General features: G+C 42.1%; 1 protein-coding gene and 1 long non-coding RNA gene across 3 annotated transcripts in view; both read left to right on the top strand.

Annotated features, from left to right (window-relative positions):
* Positions 1 to 15487, top strand: part of LOC308394601 — a 50038-nt gene extending 34551 nt beyond the window's left edge. The window contains exons 1-2 of one of the 2 annotated variants that reach the window (XR_013971252.1): positions 14353 to 15242; positions 15323 to 15487. This is a non-coding gene — a long non-coding RNA (uncharacterized lncRNA). Of the gene's footprint in view, positions 1 to 14352; positions 15243 to 15322 lie in introns of those variants that run through there. The other variant, XR_013971251.1, reaches the window with a different exon arrangement.
* Positions 1 to 17852, top strand: part of LOC308393807 (uncharacterized protein) — an 810936-nt gene that overhangs the window by 476985 nt on the left and 316099 nt on the right. The window lies entirely within an intron of this gene.

The following is a 17852-nucleotide window of genomic DNA, read 5'->3' as shown; positions in this document are numbered from 1 at the left end:
TGCTTCCTATCAGTCCAACTGACGTTCTTGAATAATTTATAATACTTTGGAACAACAGTAAAACAGCCAAAAAAATGTAAGACTGAAGCAGGTCCAACCTTATAACCAATACGGGCTCCACCCCAAACAATAACCAAATTCCCTAATATACTAAAATCACTCAGCAGTCCAACTGCTTTCCACGGTCCAACCGTATTAAATCCTTTAGCGGTCCAACCGCATTCAATCATTTTTAGCAGTCCAACTGCATTAAATCCTCAGTACTGTCATGAGATTCTCATCAAAATCAAAGCAAACATTCCCCAGTAATTTCAGTGAGTAGACTTTAATTTGTAATGTCCAATTTGGCACACTTTGGAAATAATTCAACAGGTAGTGCCTTACCTTTGGATAAGCGGCTTAGAACAACAATGAGAAAAAGAGAGCTGATTATTAGCTCATCAAAACACAAAACAAAATCACAATGAATTATCGGTTAATTTCATTTAAAATAATTCATTAAGTATTTATGTACAATTCAAATTAGTTAATTACATATTTTGTTGGTTTGTTTTCTATTTTAATTATTTTACTGACACATTTAATGAATTATTTAATGATGTATTTATTTAATTCACGTTGCTACTCCTGGCCCTGCATCGCTGTTCATAAATACATTTTATTTGTCAGCTTCACCCATCAAAGTCAGGGGGCGGGGTTAATGCTGATCAAGTCAACACCATTGCTTTGGTCTGGTGGGCGTTCTTTTAGTGGGCTTTTCTCAATACTAAGTAGGCCTACACACCAGGGTTTGGACATGTGTGGACCCAAACTATACTTTTACCCTTTTTTGTGTGTCACCAAATACACTTTAATATTTTCTAGACAAGAATGTAGTGGCGTAATCTTTAACCTCTTTTGGCTCCAAACAGAAGTGACAGACTTGAGCAGGGTTCATTTAAAGGCTGACAGAAGTGGAGTGGTGACGGGGAGATGTTTGACAGGACAGTGTTTCAGCCTCCACAGGTTCATGTTGTGCTCCATCAGTCAGTGAAGATGAAGTCAGTGCTGATGAGGCTGTAGAGTGTGTGAGGGATGTGAATGAGGATGATGAAGATCTGATGATAGCAGATAAAAACAGGCTGCAGAGACTTTGAGCCATACAGGGCACACAGTGTGTGTACAGAACAGCTGAAATCATTATGGAGGCCTCACTGGAATATGGAAGCATCACAGTACAGCTTCAGTGAAGCATTAAAGTCTCTGATATGAGATGAGAAATGAAGCAGCCAGAGCTTTTTCATGAGTGGAAATCCACTGTGACTGTGAGCTGCTGCTACAGCCTCCAGATTAGCCAGCAGCTCATCCTGCTCAACATTTCCTCACAAACTTTAATGGAAGTGTGATGTTTTCAGCTGGAGTGATGGTCAGGGTGGCCTCCCTCTCCTCTTCTTCTCCTCTTCCTCTTTCATTTGTAAAGCCACTTCTGCTGCTTTCATTCATTTGGAAGTCCTGTAGCTGAGTTTGGGAGAGACTAACAGCCTCGGCAGCAGAGGGGAGAAAGGCTGTAACACCACCACTTTACTCTGTTCTACCTGTCACATCATTTTATCAGGAAACAAATATGCTCATGTTTTTACTATGTTTGTCTTGAAGATGTAAGAAGATCACATGGTGCTTTTTATTATTGTGTTGGTTTGTTTCCTGTCTCTTGGATGGAGCCCAGCTGTGCGTGGCCCCTGGGCCTGTGGTCAGAGTGTGTGCTGGATAATCCGGCCCAGGATGAGGCCAAACTGACATGGGATGAAATGTCTGTCACATAATTGAGCTTAGTGTAGTTTCATTTCTGCACAATTTAAAAACAACCAAAACTTTGTTCTGTCTTTTCTATGTTATACTGTAGACTTTCTTTGATACTGTGTCCAAAAGGAGCAGCTTTTACTTTGAAGGGGAGCCGTCTCTGTTTCCTCTTCAGGTTGGATGATGGAAGCAAATGAGTGTGTGATGTTCTTTCAGTGTTGCACTTTGTAGACGCTCCCTGAGCACTGGTCTCACAGCCAGCTGCACATAGAGACCAGTGTTGTTAGTCCAGGTCAGAAGATGACTTGTTGGAATGAAAATGAGCTTGTAGTTTGTCTGCTTTAATAATGTGACTGGAAAAAGGTGTTGGACTTCAAATATGTCCATTTCTTTCACACTTCACCTTTAAAAGTGAAGCCTTGTGGTTCCTGGAAGGAAAAACACGACTTTTTCAAGTCTTTGTCCTGTTTTTATGATAAATGTACGACTTTAATGTGAAACATTCAGAGTTTTTTCTCTTGTTGTGTTTGTTTGAAGCTGCTTCCTGTTGGCTTCAGCTGTTTGGAGTTTCCATTTTCTAAACTTCTACATTCTGAACCTTCTTCAGCTCTGAACAGATGATGAAACACTGAATGATTTCAAGCTCACACTTTGTCTAATAAACTTACATCTTTCATTCTTTATACAGATTGAGGGGCTGTGGTTTGTCAGAGATCAGCTGTGATTATCTGGCAGCAGCACTGAAGTCCAACCCCTCCCATCTGAGACAGCTGGACCTGACCAGGAACAAGAAGCTGCAGGATTCAGGAGTGAAGCATCTGTGTGGTTTCCTGGAGAGTCCAGGATGTGGACTTGAAACTCTGAGGTCAGTCAGCATGTTTTAGTTGTGCTGAGATGAATATGATGTGAAAGTTGTGCTGACACTAAACTGCAGACATCAGGCTGATATTATACTGATCCACACTGAGGATCTTCATGGTAAAGTCTGTTTTCTTCTTCTCTGGTTTAGTCCATTGACTGCAGCAGAACAATGTTCACATTTCAAACCTTCAAAGAAGAAGAAAAATCCTCCACTGGATAATTCACTGTGAAACTCTCCAACTTTTCATTCCACCTTAAAGTCTGTCTGACACTGAAATCCAAAGCAAAATGTGCGTTTGCTTTACAGACAGCAGTCCAACACAAACATACACACATCATCCAAAACACAGTCCAACATCCAAATCTCCTCCACTGCCAGCATGAATGATGGGAAAGAGAAGGAGGAACACTCTGACATTCAGGGTTAGAATGAGTTTCATGAAGCAGACTGTGAAGATCAAAGCTGCATTAGAAAGCTTACATGAATGAATGAGTGGACAGAAGTGGACAGAGATCATCTGAAGCACTTCAAAGGCTTTAAATCAGCACATTTCTCTTTATTCTTTATCAACTCTGTTAGTTTCTCTCAGTTTTCTGTGGAATGAAGCTAACAGCAGGCTAATAAGATGCTGACCAATAGGTTTCTATTAAAGGTTGTAATTTGTATATGAAAAAGTGCTTTGGCTCAGCAGGGATCAGCTTACAGGTAGAATACAGCTGCTGGATGGGATTAGCATGTCATAGCTATCTACCAAACTGCTAACTGGGGGATTTCAGGCCATCTATGGATCATTTTTGCTAACTGTTTATTCAGCTTAGGCTCACAGGGCTGCAGCCTGTGCCCTAGCTGTCATAGGGCAAGAGGCGTGGTCCACCTGCACAGGTGAGCAGTCCATCACAGGGCCAACAGAGAGAGACAGAGAAGCACTCTCTCACATCCACACCTACAGCCAATTTAGAAGCACCAATGAACCTAAGCAGCATTTCATTGGACTGTGGGAGAACATCCAACCTCCACAGAAAGGCCAACAAGCTTCAACCTACAACCTTCTTGCTTTAAGGCACTAGTGCGAACCACTTTTCCCCATTTCAGCCCAAATCCTGCATCTTCCTGTTTCTGACTCCAGGCCAGCTCCACTAACACTTTCTCATCAGACACTGCCACCTAGTGGAGGAAGTCTTAGTTCCATTTGAAGCTTCAGATGACAGTTAGTTCCTTTACAAAGAGGTGGAGGTGGTGGGGCCACAGCACCATCATCACTGAGTGCCATAGGACACTTAACCTTTGTTTCCATATGCTGGGAACTTCCTGTTGTTCCAAGGAGGACTGGAAAATGTGTGAAAATCTCCCAGTCAGTTCCTCACAGCACACTTCAATCATTTCCCTCCCACAGCATCAGGACCAGGGCTTTTTCTCTCTTTGGTCCCACTAAGAGATTTCCACACAAACACCTCATCAGTGGGACTCTCAGAGCTACCAGCCCTTTGCTACAATCACAAAGTTCTTCATTGAAATCAATGATATCAAAGCTGGAATCAAATGAGTCCAAGTCTTCTGCTGATTCAGCATCACATTCATCTTTGCTCCTTGTTCTGCATCCCCACCATGGACTTCATTCCTTTCCAAGCCAGCCTTGAGTGTCCTTTATTCAGCTCATCCTCTGCTTTACTTTTACACCTGATTTTAGCTGCTTTATCTCTCTTTCAACAAGTTTCTGTGCCTCAATCTTTTTCTTCTCTCCCTCATAACAAGACAGCTTCTTCTGCCTGAGAACATGTTGGAGTGATTTACTCATCCAGGGCTGCTTATTGGGGAAAATACTTCCTGTTTCCAAAGTAATCCCCATTTTTCCCAGAAAGAAATGTAAGTAGAAATCGATGATCTAAGTGAGAACATGAGCCTTTAAAAAGTCCCAGTGGGTGCAGTCAAAGCAGTCCCTCAGTCCCAGTATAGAATCTTTGGTCCAGACTGGAACAAGTGTGTGCCCAGTTTGAGCTCTCTTCAGTGCTGTGACCTGACAGACCCAGAGGGGCCATCACATCACATTTAGAAGCTCCCCTAATGGAGCCACAACACATGTCCAACACTTAGTCTGTCTTGTTGGACCAACTGGAAGAAATGATTCAAGGACTTAGTCACAGAACAGAGATTCAAATCTCCAAAATCCAACTGGCTGCATCAGGACATATAGTCTGAAACTCTGCACAGTTTCCTGTTTGAAGCTGCTTCCTGTTGGCTTCAGCTGTTTGGAGTTTCCATTTTCTAAACTTCTACATTCTGAACCTTCTTCAGCTCTGAACAGATGATGAAACACTGAATGATTTCAAGCTCACACTTTGTCTAATAAACTTACATCTTTCATTCTTTATACAGATTGATGAGCTGTGGTTTGTCAGAGATCAGCTGTGATTATCTGGCAGCAGCACTGAAGTCCAACCCCTCCCATCTGAGACAGCTGGACCTGAGATACAACGACAACCTGCAGGATTCAGGAGTGAAGCAGCTGTCTGATCTTCAGCAGAGTCCAGACTACAGACTGGAGACTCTGAGGTCAGTAGAGTGATGGAGTGAGTGGGTGGTGCTGTCAGCAGTATTGTACTAAACACAGTCAGTATGAAACAAAGATCCAGTGTTTCCTGTAAAGCTGCAGCTTCTCAGTGAAGCTGTGAGAGGAGAATGGTGACAGGCTTCAGGATTGGACACAAACACTTCCTGTTTCTGACCTTTATGGTCACCATAGTAACGGCTGACACGCTCAGATCAAACACTGTCAACAGCCAATCAGCTCTCTGAACAAAGCAGCACGCAGACCAATGACTGCATTCATTTCCAAGTTTAAAGCAGTGAAGAACACAGTCTGTAGGTGAGGAAGAATTTAGTGAGAGCAGATGTTTGGATGGAATTCCTCCAGTTAACAGCTGGAACCGTCCATCTGGATTGTTGGGCTTGTTGTTGGGGTTCCTACAGAGCTCAGAGTGGACACACCAAGGTTCTTCTAATGAATGAAAGTCCAAACTCAAACTAGGAGGGAAAAACATCTTCATCAACTTCAATAAAAATCCAAAGATTAGAAAAAGTGAAGCAACAATGAGTCCTAGTACAGTCCCAGCACTGAAGTCCCTGCTGCTCTTTATACTGGATGTGCTGCATCACTGACTGACAGCTGATGAAGAGTCTCTGGAAACACTCGTTTATCTCCTCTGCTCTTCCTTCTTCTCTCTGCAGGTGGAGGTGATGATGGTAAACAGGACGGTGTGTGTGCTGAGAGAGGAGGAGCTGTGTCCTGATGATCCAGAGAGGTTGAAGCAGCAGCAGCTTGTGTGTAGAGACGCTCTGACTGGGCCATGTTACTGGGAGGTGGAGAGGAGAGCTTCATCCAGCAGTGACTGACAGAGGAATGAGAAGAAGTGCAGATGACTGTCAGTGCTGCAGAGTGAACTGCTCTGAGAACAGCTCCACTGTCAGACACAATGTAGAGTCCAGCATCATCCCTGTGTGTCCCTCTGGATCTGACAGAGGATCATCAGTGTATCTGGACTGCTCTGCTGCTGCTCTGTCCTTCTACAGTCTCTGCACAGTCTCTGTCTGACTCTGGCTTCAGACCCTCCTGGATCAAACTCACCTGGAAAGGCTTTCAAACATCACTCAATAGATTTGAATACAGAATATATTTGATATATACTGTAGATGTACTGTAGAGTTGCAGTTTGTCACTTGTAAATACAGTCTGTGAGCAGCTATGAGCTGAAAGATCTTTCTAGAAACACGAAATGTTTTCACTCTTCTGTTGCTTTTTCATATATTTCCACAACATTAATATTGATCCCACCTGTCTCACCTGTTTCATGCTTTTATACATAATAACAGGACACGTGTGATCTGAGCGCTGCTGTGGTTGCTGTGCTGCACGTCTTCATTTAGATAACAGAGACATCTAGTGGTTCAGAGGGAGAACTGCAGGAGGTGGAGCTGTGTTTCAGCATGGAAAACTTTTTATCTTTTAGGCGCAGATACAAATATGACAAGTATCAGTGTGAGATACAAAAGGTCACATCAGTCAGCAGAGGGAACAGTGATCACACAGCAATGTAAGAATAGAAACATAACAGTGAATCTGGACATGTATACAGATGGAAGCAAACAAACAGGATTTAACACTACATTAAAGCCACAAATGGGAAGAAAACAAACACAAAGGAAAATATATTTGATCTCAGGAATCCAAATCAGATGCTTTAGAGCAGGGGTCGGCAACCCTGGGCACGCGTGTCACAGCTGCCACGTGAAGGGTTAACTGATGGCACGACCATAGCTGGACTGGCCATCGGGCATACTGATGGTGATTTTTCATTTTTATGGGCTGATGATGTTTTTTTATTTTTTTGTAACGGTATAAACAATGAAAGATGGCGGATTGTCCGGATGCTGGTCGATGTGTAAAAATAAGTCAGTTGTTTGGTGGTGGCTTTGGCGGAGCTTCCACAGAGGCAGCAGGTGGATGAGGGAAAGGGGAGGCAGGAGGAGCAGAGACCCGAGGCGGCCGCCGGTCCGAGTGTCAGGTGAACTGAACTTCAGGTAAGAAGTTATGACCTGCAGTCTGTCTGGGTCAGATATAATCCAAGTTTAGGTGGAGTTTATTTTCCTTGTGCTGACTTTTTACAGTCAGTTATAATAACTCCCACTCAGAGGAGACCAGAGATCACATTAACATGTGTTTCTCTGTATTAAGAAACATGACATATTGGCCCAGTTTATTTTTCTTATCATTGTTGTGAGGAGACCATAAATAGCATTTGTATTTTCTGTTGTACAGTTCATTTGCTGTTATGGATAAAAAGTCTTTCTTTGTTTCAAAATAGCTGATAAATATTCGCTGATAGCTGCAAACATCTGCGCACAAATATAATCCTATGAAGTGGTTCTATATAGTGTGTAATTTATTGCTAATGCAATCATATGGCACATTGACTTCTGAGGAAATGTTAGATGCACTCATCATCAGAAAGGTTGCCGACCTAAACCAGGAGGTTTAGAGTATCATAGAGTTTTTGTGGTTTGTTTTTTTTAAGTCATTTCACAGATTTTCTCTATAATTTCAATTCCTTGAATAAAACAACAAATTTAGGGGATGATTTTGTAATCCGACTTTATGTATGAAAGATTTGACTAAACGTAAAACAATCTTCCAACTCAGTCGTCATTCTTATCTTGTGAAATCAAACCAAATGTTCTGTTGTCTCTAAATCAGGGATTGATGAAATCTTTGGTTGCATCCATTTATGAACATGTTCTCATTCATATTAAATCGTAGTCTAAGTCCTTCTTTAGAGGGATAAATGTCATTCATTGTCTTCAAATGTGTTTCTGTTGTTTTGGGGGGAAGTTTGAAGTCCATTGTTCAAAGTCTGTTAATGAAACTTTATGAAGTTTATGTAGGATGTTTTTCCTATTTTGTATTTGTTTGAATTATGATGTATTTCTGACTCTTGCTGCCATGATGCCAGGTCTCTCTTGAAAACAACATTTTTAATCTCAATTAAATTTTCACCTGGAGAAATAAAGATGATAATAATAATTTTGTCTTCAGGGAATCATTTCTCTGTAAAACAGCTTCTTCTGAAACTCTTGTTACATTTCTTGTTTATTGTTTGCTGGTTTTAGAAAAATGTCATCGTCTCTGTGTGAACTTAAACTCTACATGTGGTGTCAGCTATAAACGAGCTCTAGAGTCTAATAACGATGCTTTTATTATTGTCTGGTATCCAACCTAACCCTGGGCCTCTGGCTGAATGTGAAACACCAGCAGATGTTAAAAACTGTCTGGGTTACACGTGCATCACGTTGTGTGCTTCCTGACATGGATATGATTGGAATCTGGGCCTGTTCAAGCGGTGCTGGTATCGTTGTTGTTTCTGAGACTTTCCAAATCTTTACTGGATAAAAACGTAGCAACTGATGGATTTAACATTTAGCTCTCAGACTGTCCCAGAAAAGGCGGAGGTCTGGAAGTTTATGTGAAGCTCTGTCTTGCTGCTCAAGTCTTGTTCTCTCCATCTGCACCTCAGCCATTTGAAATCTTGGCCTTAACTATTGATCTGTTTGGAAATCAGACTGTTGTTGGCTGCTATCAGCCTCCACCTGCTTCCCCCAGCACATCACCGTCTCTGGTTCAACTTTTATCTGAGCTGCATTTTAATGACGTCTTTCAGATGGATGATTTTCATTGGGACTGGCTTTCTTCTGTGTCTGATGAGTTTAAGGCACGCTGCTTGTTTTTAAAACTGACTCAAATTATTTAAAGACTCACACGCCTTGATCCTAAACACCCAGATAAATCTGCTCTTATTGACCTTTTTTAACTAATATGCTGCGTAAGTTTTCCACATCTGCAGTTTTTGCCAACGACCTGAGTGATCACTGCGTAGTTGGTGCTGTGAGAAACACTAAAATCTCACGCTCCGAGCCCGCATCAGTTTGAACTGGGGTCGTATTAAACAGGCTGACAATGTCAGTTTGGGAACATTTACAGGAGAGTTGTGTCTACTTTGTGGACAGACACGCCCCTTTTTGCCAGGTCAGGGTGAAAGGTCGGGACAGGCCTGGTTTGGTTCAGTACCGGCCGATCTCCTACATGAGAGAAACCAGGCCTGGGCAGGAAGTCTGGCTCTGATGCTGATTGGCTACGTTTTCATTAGCTGTGTAATCGGATTACTGCCTCCATCATCAAGATGTAACTATTTTTTACTTTAACGACTGACAGTCCAAACGACCGTAGGAGGTTTTGGCAAACTATAAAGTGTCTCTGCCAGCTGTGACTCCTCAGAGCTTCCTCCTCACTTAAATATCGACTCCACTCCTGTGTCACACAAAACTGAAATGTTGCTTTAACAAACACTTTGTTGCTTCTTGCTCTTTGTTCAGCACAGTATCTGATGGTAAACCTCTTGCACACAACTCTGCTCGTAGTTCCTGCTTACTGATACCTTTTCCTTCACACCTGTCACAGTAGAAGAGGTTTGTAAGGCTTTGAATAGCCCCAACACCAGAAACTCGTCCTCACAATCGTTCTCCTTCCTTCTTGCACTTGGCTGCAAATATCATAGCTGAGCCAGTGTCTTATATTTTTAATCTTTCTCTACAACAGAAGAACACCACTATGCTCTGTGTTCTCTGGTTAACTGGTCCTCATTGGTCTTACACAGGATGGTCCATTAGTATCATTTTATCTATCAATCTGTTTCTGGGTTACTGCCTCCTATTCATCAGAGTACATGTTAGGCAAACAGTTTAGTCACAGCCTGCAGTCTCAGGACATCATTACATCCACTGTTCCATCAGTTCATGCAGAGCTTGGGAAGAAGGCGTTCTCCTTTTCTGCTCCGTCTTCATGGAAAACATAACCGAAGGATTTAAGGCTCTCCGTTGATTTCACTTGCAGACTTCAAAAGACGTACACATGTTTTTGTGAAACCATCTCTGGGAACTTGTTCTCGTTTTTAATGTGACTGAGTACATTACACAAACTTTTCTCTTATTGTTGTAATTTTAATATGTGTGTCTGGAACAGGTCTCTCTTGTAAATGAGACATTGAGTCTCAATGAGCCGACCTGTATAAATAAAGTTTCAATTACAAAGTCCTTTGTATAAAAGCTCCTTCAGCTGCCAGTGGGACGTGCTGTGGCTCTATCGGTTGCAGAGCCTTTATATTGTTAGTTAGAAACTACAAATATAATGGCTCACTGTATTTCAGAATCAGAGAAACTTTATTAATCCAGGAGGGAAACTGAGTTGTCATAGCAGCAAATATACAAGAAACAACAAGCACTCATATAAAGTGAGTGTAGAAACAGAGTTATGATAAATAAATATTCAGATAAATAATATCAATATATAATATAAATAATCTATAATCCAGTTTTGAGTTCCCTCCCCAGACACCTTAACGCCCACTCACATCCTGGGCCATCTGACCTCAGGAAATCACATGATAGGGTGGGGCCAGGTTTCACAATGAGCTCACCCGAAACCCTGGCTGATTAGGACCCCCACCCGCTTTCACACCTTGGCTCATGTGATTACGTAGAGGATCATCAGGGGGTCCTTTGTCCCTCTTTGGGGGGAAACTCCCACTGGGTTTAAATCTGGGACTCCCCACCAACTGACCCTTAGAACTGAAGAAGCTTCTCAGATGAGAGGTGAAACGTCTTCAAGCAACTCAAAGAAGTCCAGACGCTTTTCTTTGCAAGCTCCTTAGTCTACAATGACCTGGATGACTGAGAACCGTCACAGACAACTCAGTCCCATATTTTAGGTTATTCTGAATAAATCGTTCATGCCCTCTCTTTGGAAAGAAGCTGTTGTGGTTCCTGGTCCTAAATCTAGTCGTCCAAAAGTTCTAAACGACTTCAGGCCTGCTGCCCTCACCTCAGTCTTTGAAAAAATCATCAGAAATGTGATTATGGAAGACACTGAACTTCAGCTTGATTCAATGCAGATTGCACATAAGCCCAATAGAGGAGTGGAGGACGTGCTTTTGATTCTACTTCACCTGATTGTCAAACATGTAGAGAGTAAAGGACTTCAGTTCATCGATTTCTCTGCTTCTTTCAATAACACAGCCCCAGATTTGAATCAAAAGACTTTTAGAACAGTTTGAAATCCGGACAAACCTGAGCAAGTGCAGTCATATAAATATCTTGATGACAAATGCTATTATTTTTCTGTAAAGCAAATTGACCTAAAAGTAAAGTAACCTTGATATGGCAGGATGTAGATGTCCCACCCAACAACGTCACCCAGCCCTGAAACATCGGTACTGTTCAAGGCAGCATTGCTGTCCACACGTCCATCAGAGTGTTTCTTTGGACTTCATGGTGTTGCTGCTCCCAGTATTCTCTGAGACAACCTCTGAGGCCGTCACAGAGCAGCTGTATTTGTACTGACATTACATTACACACAGGTGCACTCTATTTAGTCATTAGCACTCATCAGGCAATGTCTATGGGCAACTGACTGCACTCAGACCAAAGGGGGCTGAATAATAATGCACATAACAATTCTCTTCACTCTGCTGACAAGAGATTCAACCCCCACTATGAGCACCTTCTAAAGAGCACCATTGAAAGTATCCTCACCAACTGCATCACTGTGTGGTATGACTCCTGCACTGGGTCCTGCAGGAAAAATATGACAACGGGTAGTGAGAGCAGTGGAGAGGATTGCAGGGTCCTCTCTTGCCTCCCTCCCCAGGAGATCTACTGTGCCTGCCTCATTCGAAAGGTCCTCTTCATTACAGGTGACTCCACTCATCTCTTCAACAGCGTCTTCAGTTTGCTGCCATCAGGAAGGATACTGAAGAGACCTTTTGACCTTTACATTTTCGTTAATATCTTTAAAACAGAAGCAGCAGAAACGAGAATTTTAGCAGCACAAACCAGCACAAGCGTAGCACAGTTGATTGACACCAGTTTTGTTTGATTTAATTAATGTGGGGGGGCTGGTTGACCTCTGGGGACCTCTAGAAATTTTCTTGAATATCTTTAAAATGATAGCAGCACAAACAAAAATTTTTACAGCACAAACGTAGCATAAACGTTTGATACCACTTTTGTTGGATTTGAAGAAGGTGGGGGGTCGCGGGAAAAACCAGCAAAAGAACTCGAGCAGCCGGGCTATGTAAAAGGTGTAGGGGGGCATGTTTGCAGTCACGTCCAGCGGGTGTGTGGGCTGTTTGAGTCATCTGTTACCAGGCAAACTCCAATGCAGCAGGCTGCTGAACACACACAGGCCTCCTGCATCCTCCTCTTCAGCTCTGCTTGCCCGATATCGTGACCTAAGCAGGGTCGGGCCTGGTCAGTACTTGGATGGGAGACCGCCTGGGAAAACCAGGTGCTGTAAGCTTTTGCACTTCCACACACAAACTGCAGAGGGCACTTCTGCTCCTGCTTGTGCTTAGAGGCATGAGAAGTTAACATTTATGGGTGATAAAATCCTTTTTCTATATTTTTAACATGAGAATATCAGTTTTCCATCTTGTGTTCCAGAGTAATCGGACAAAAGACAAACGTAGAACAAGGAAAAAAGAGGCCAAGTGTCTCACCTATAAAACAAAATGACTGTTTTCTGAATAGTCTCACACAGATAAACATTTGCAGGGAATACCTTTTCCTTCAAAACAAACGTCACAGACTGTGTTTTTCTTTACTGATTGTATTTGAGTAGAAACTCAGATTAAAATGGCATCAGTGCTCATAAAATGATTTAACTGTAAAAGTAGGTGTAGTGGATCACTTTGCATAGATCTAGATAAAAGTGCTGTAAGCAAAGACTACAGTGGTCATTGAGCAGCTGTTCCTATAATGTGAATCTGGGATAAAGGCACAGATTATTTGTTTGCCTTTGTTTCCTGGTTCTTTCTTTCTTATCCAAATGGAAAAAGAGAGCATAAAAGTACTGTTTACAAGCAGCTTATCTATCTCATTGTGCCCACTATCATAAAATCTTGGTTGACTGAGCACTGAGCCATCTACCACTCGAAATTGAACCTGTGTGGGACAACAACAAAGTCCAGTATACTAAGTTTCAGTAATGTGCAGTTTTTTCTGTGGAAGATGTAAATCTAAATAGATGTCCTATTGTATGCATAATATACCACTGAACTTTATAAAACAACTTCTAAAAGCAAATTTCGATTTATTTTAGATTTTCTCAAATCCAAACAGTGCTAAAAGCATGCACACAGTCAAATATTTTTCATACGAGGTGCTGAAGGTTCTGCAATGTTCTGTCAGTGCGCCCCAGGGCAGCTGTGGCTACAATGTAGCTGCCATCACCAGTGTGTGAATGTGTGAATGATGTATCTGTGGCTTTTTGTCACACTTGGAAACCACGGTGTTGTGCAGCTATTTGCCTTGTTGCAGGGTTTTTAAAAAACTGCAGTTTTGATTTTAGTGAAAGACACCGTCTCATGACTCATTGAGTGCCGCGACTGACGAGCCAATCCGTGGCCTGCAGTCTGACGATGTCACATTTCCTGACTGCTTGGAACCCCGACTAAGTCGTCCTGTAGCCCACATCATAATGTTTCCATCTCTCTGCTTGACTGCGGGGATGCTATTTTTTGCATCACACTCCTATTTCAAAAGGTCAGTTAAAGCCACATAATTGGAATTTGGTTTCATCTCCCCACAGCACTTTCTCCAAAGTCTTCCCTGAATCATTTAGATGTTCACTGGCACTTGAGATGGGCCTATACATGTTTCTCCTTGAACAGGTAGCTACCCTATGTTAGCCTAGCTTTCTATCACTGATGCTCTGTGTGTATTGTTATGGTTCAAAATATGGGGATGGAGACAAGAGACAAGAGAAAAAAACCACAATAACAACACTGGTCCGGCCGGGTTAAGTCAAACGATGATTTTAATGATCACACGCGTGGGAGATGGACACTGATGCAGACAGCCTCAGATCTCAAAATGGTGGACCATTGCTCAAACTCTTATAGCCTCTGGTTCTCCCACCTTATCATAAAAGCCTAAACATTCACATGCTTTTCTCTCACACGGCGCCTAAGCTACGACCTTGGCTCCCCGTTTATCTGCTCCTGCTGAGATGGGGCAGAAAACTCCAGCATGCTCTGTTCTCTTCTAATCAGACAAATAAGGCGATGACTTTCTGCAAACAGTATTTGTTATAACATCATAAAACAATATCATTCATCCACAATAAATCAGCAGTCTAATGTAATGCAAATCAGTTTAACTAATGCAATAGTTATCAGCTTCTTCTAATTCAGGAGAATAATGCAAACTAAAACTACATAATAATTCACAATCTTTAGTTAGGGGTTTAACATGGCATAAAATAATATTATAATCTAACAGTATGCTGCTGCCTCTCTCTCATGTTACTTAAAAAATTAACCCCACAGCTTCAATAACCGTATCTAAAAATCTCTCAGTGAAAGTTACGGTTGTAGGTTTGGAAACATTTTGGGGTAGCCAGTGTTAAATAGAGACAGGGCCACATTCTTTATCTAGTCATTGTAATGAAAGAAGCACATTAAAAACTATATGAGAGTTTGCTTTTAACAAGCATGTAATGACTCTACTTAGTTTAGGTAGTCTTAGGGAGTCAAACTGAAAGTAGCATTTTGTGGATGTTTTCCCTGCTGCCCGATCCCATCAGTCTCTTAAAGCATCATTTCTTATGCGCCCTGGTGTGACAGTGGTTTCATGGCGCTACAGGTTACCTGAGCACATCAGGTATATTACGGTTGAAAACCAGTGCCCGGCCTTCCAGTGGGTGTTCGACCCCTCGTGCACAGCTCAGGAGTCTAAACGACCCAGCAGTTATGGACATGTGTGTTTTTGGTGTGCTGTCCCTCGTTCTCCCTGCTTGCAGGTATATCTGTGTGTGTGTGTGGATGCCGGAGTTTCTGAGAGCACCTGTTTACAGGCACCTTCAGGCCTGGTGGGTGTGGCCCTGCCAGGTGGTTGGCCACACTTGAAGACCATCACACAGCTGATCAAGCCTTGTCGGAGGAGCTACTTAAGAATGCGGTGGCGCTCTCTCTGACGCTGGATCATTGCGTGACTTCACGTTAGTCTCTCGGCCCAGTCAGTACGGATAGTCTGCCGCATTGTATGTGTCTTACGGCTGCCTGTTTGTTATCTCCCCAGGAGAAGCGTGGAGACGAGAGGGCAGCGAGCACGGGGTGCTCAGACACTGAGGAGCGGAGACAAGGAACACTAGCACTGGGAAGAGGACATTTCACGGGAGTCGGGAACGCACTGCGGATTTATTGTTATTTTCCATTCACTGTAAATAAACGCACTGCTTGCATTCAGAGCTCCGTGCCTGGCTCCTCCTTCCTCACATCCCCACGGTTGACGCTGGCCAACCGTGACAAATAGCTTTTCTTAGATTCATTATTAGTTCAACATTGACAAATAGTAGTTGACTAATATCAGGAGCCAAAAAGAAAACAAAAAACAAACTAAATAAATATTTCAGACGCTGAAAATAAATTATTACGGTTGTTTAAATTTGCTGTCAGCAAGTTAGGTCTAATGCATGTAGTCAATCTAATGAATCAATATTACATGTAAAAAGTACAGAACTGAAAATGAAACTAAAATATAACGGTAAATGAACTGGTTCTTGTATAAAACCTTTCTACTCTCTACAACTTGCCTCATTCATGCACTCACTTTTTTCTATGCTTTTTCTCTGTAAGTGCTTTCTATCTAACATTAATACGCATTCATCCTCCCGATGGATGCATCGGAGAGCAACTTGGGGTTAGCGTCTTGCCCAAGGATATTTGGCATGCAGGCTGGAGCAGGCGGGGATTGAACCAGCAACTTTCTGATTAGTAGGTTTCCTGCTCTACCTGAGCTACAGACACCCCAATTTGTGGTGCTCTGGAAACAACACGTTCTCATCCCAACAGGTAACGATGCTATGTGACAAATCATCGGTATGTGTAAATGTGTTTTTTGTTCTAATCATGAATCGCTTTGTAAAACAAGACCTGATAGGGTTAAGGTTAAAGTTATGGTTAGAGTTAATGTTAGGGATAGGGCTGGAATGGACGGCTGGAGCCTCTCCTCCAAGTGTGTGTTACTGCCGCCATCAGCATTCTGTTGTATTCTGTTGTCTGCTTTTCTCTGTAAGCGCTTCGAGCCTGTACTTTTTTGCTTTAGCTGAGTAATGAAGTTGAATCAGTACTTTAACTTTCACTGGAACAATAGTATTTTTACTTCTACTTAAGTGGAGAATGTCTGATCTTTTGCCAACTCTGGCTGTCTCTCAGTCTTGGAATACCCACTTGTTGTCCAGCGGTGTCCTGGGAATATGGGAACTAGACAGACTGGGGAAACAATGGGAGGAGACACAAAGATGGAATCACTTTTACCATCTTTTATGTATTTGCTGGTCGTCTTATTTCTTCTATTTTGCAAGCACAGTGTTGCAATCATTGTCTTTGTGGTACAATGACACAGGTAGAATGCAGGTGTTTTCATGTAACACGATGCCAGAAAGATGAGTAATGTGTTTTGAAGAGAAGATAAAACATCATGTTTGAACAAAGATAAGCAGCAGACACGTCTGTGTGTGAGTTGTTCAGGTTCAGTAAGAAGGTAATATGTCTGCAGAATTTGTAATTCTTATGAAGATATTGCTTGTACAATAAATAAAATCCCTTTAACTTCTTCTGGAGAGTGTCTTTATATATTTAGTCATTTTGGGGCGATCCTTTATTTAGTAGTAACTCTAGTCGGGGATATATATCAGAGTTTACTTTCAGATATGAGCATTGTGTTTCCTGTGGATGAATGAATGAATTATTTATTTATGTAATTTTTGAAAGACTGGCTCATGTAAAATCTCTGAAAGTATGACAAAGCTCTCCTGTTACACTTTATGGACACCTGAGCGTCACCATGAGGGCCTGTCTTTATTCACTTTATTCACTGAAATCCACTTTTATAATGAATTCCCAGTAATCACTGACACCTTCAGAGCATTACATTCATTAAAGACGTCTTCTACACCTACTCTTCCAGACGACCGACACATGCTTCAACCACTGCAGGTTAACCAGCCACTCATCAGTAAAGCAAAAACTAAATGTAAATGTCCTCATGTGGAAAAGACTGAAACACAACTCCCATATATCACTAATGTAACAGATCCATTTAGGGAGAGTGAGAACACTAGGCTGGATGTGTTTTAATGCAGGAACATTCATCATGTCTTCAGTTCAACAAATCATTTACATTGAATATGTGAGCTGGATGGTTACACGACACAATGTGATTGTCAACAATAACTGCAATGAACGCTGGTTTGAGGGCGGAGTCAAGGAGGCCATTTACGTGAAAAGGGAAAGACCCTCTCTGAATCAAGGAGGGGGCCTAAGGGTACATCTGTCACCATCTTACAATGCTGTGATTGCAGCCGTTCTCCAACTCTCTGTGAATGGTACTCAGGACCATTGATCAGTGGTTGTTGATCAATGGTCATGAGAATTTGCATAATCATGATTAAGGAACTGACCTCCCAGCCCATTGTTCCTTCAGTCGGCTGGTTTCTCTGACTGAAAACGCTACGTCCAGAAGAACAGAATCAACTTTTGGAGATTTACTTCCCTGATGATTGAGCACGCATCAAGACCTTTTAATCAGGCCAACAAATATCTTGTAC

The sequence above is a fragment of the Rhamphochromis sp. 'chilingali' genome (genome assembly GCF_963969265.1).
Source record: "Rhamphochromis sp. 'chilingali' genome assembly, chromosome: 1".
Classification (NCBI taxonomy): domain Eukaryota; kingdom Metazoa; phylum Chordata; class Actinopteri; order Cichliformes; family Cichlidae; genus Rhamphochromis; species Rhamphochromis sp. 'chilingali'.
This window is presented reverse-complemented; position numbering and strand designations above follow the sequence as displayed.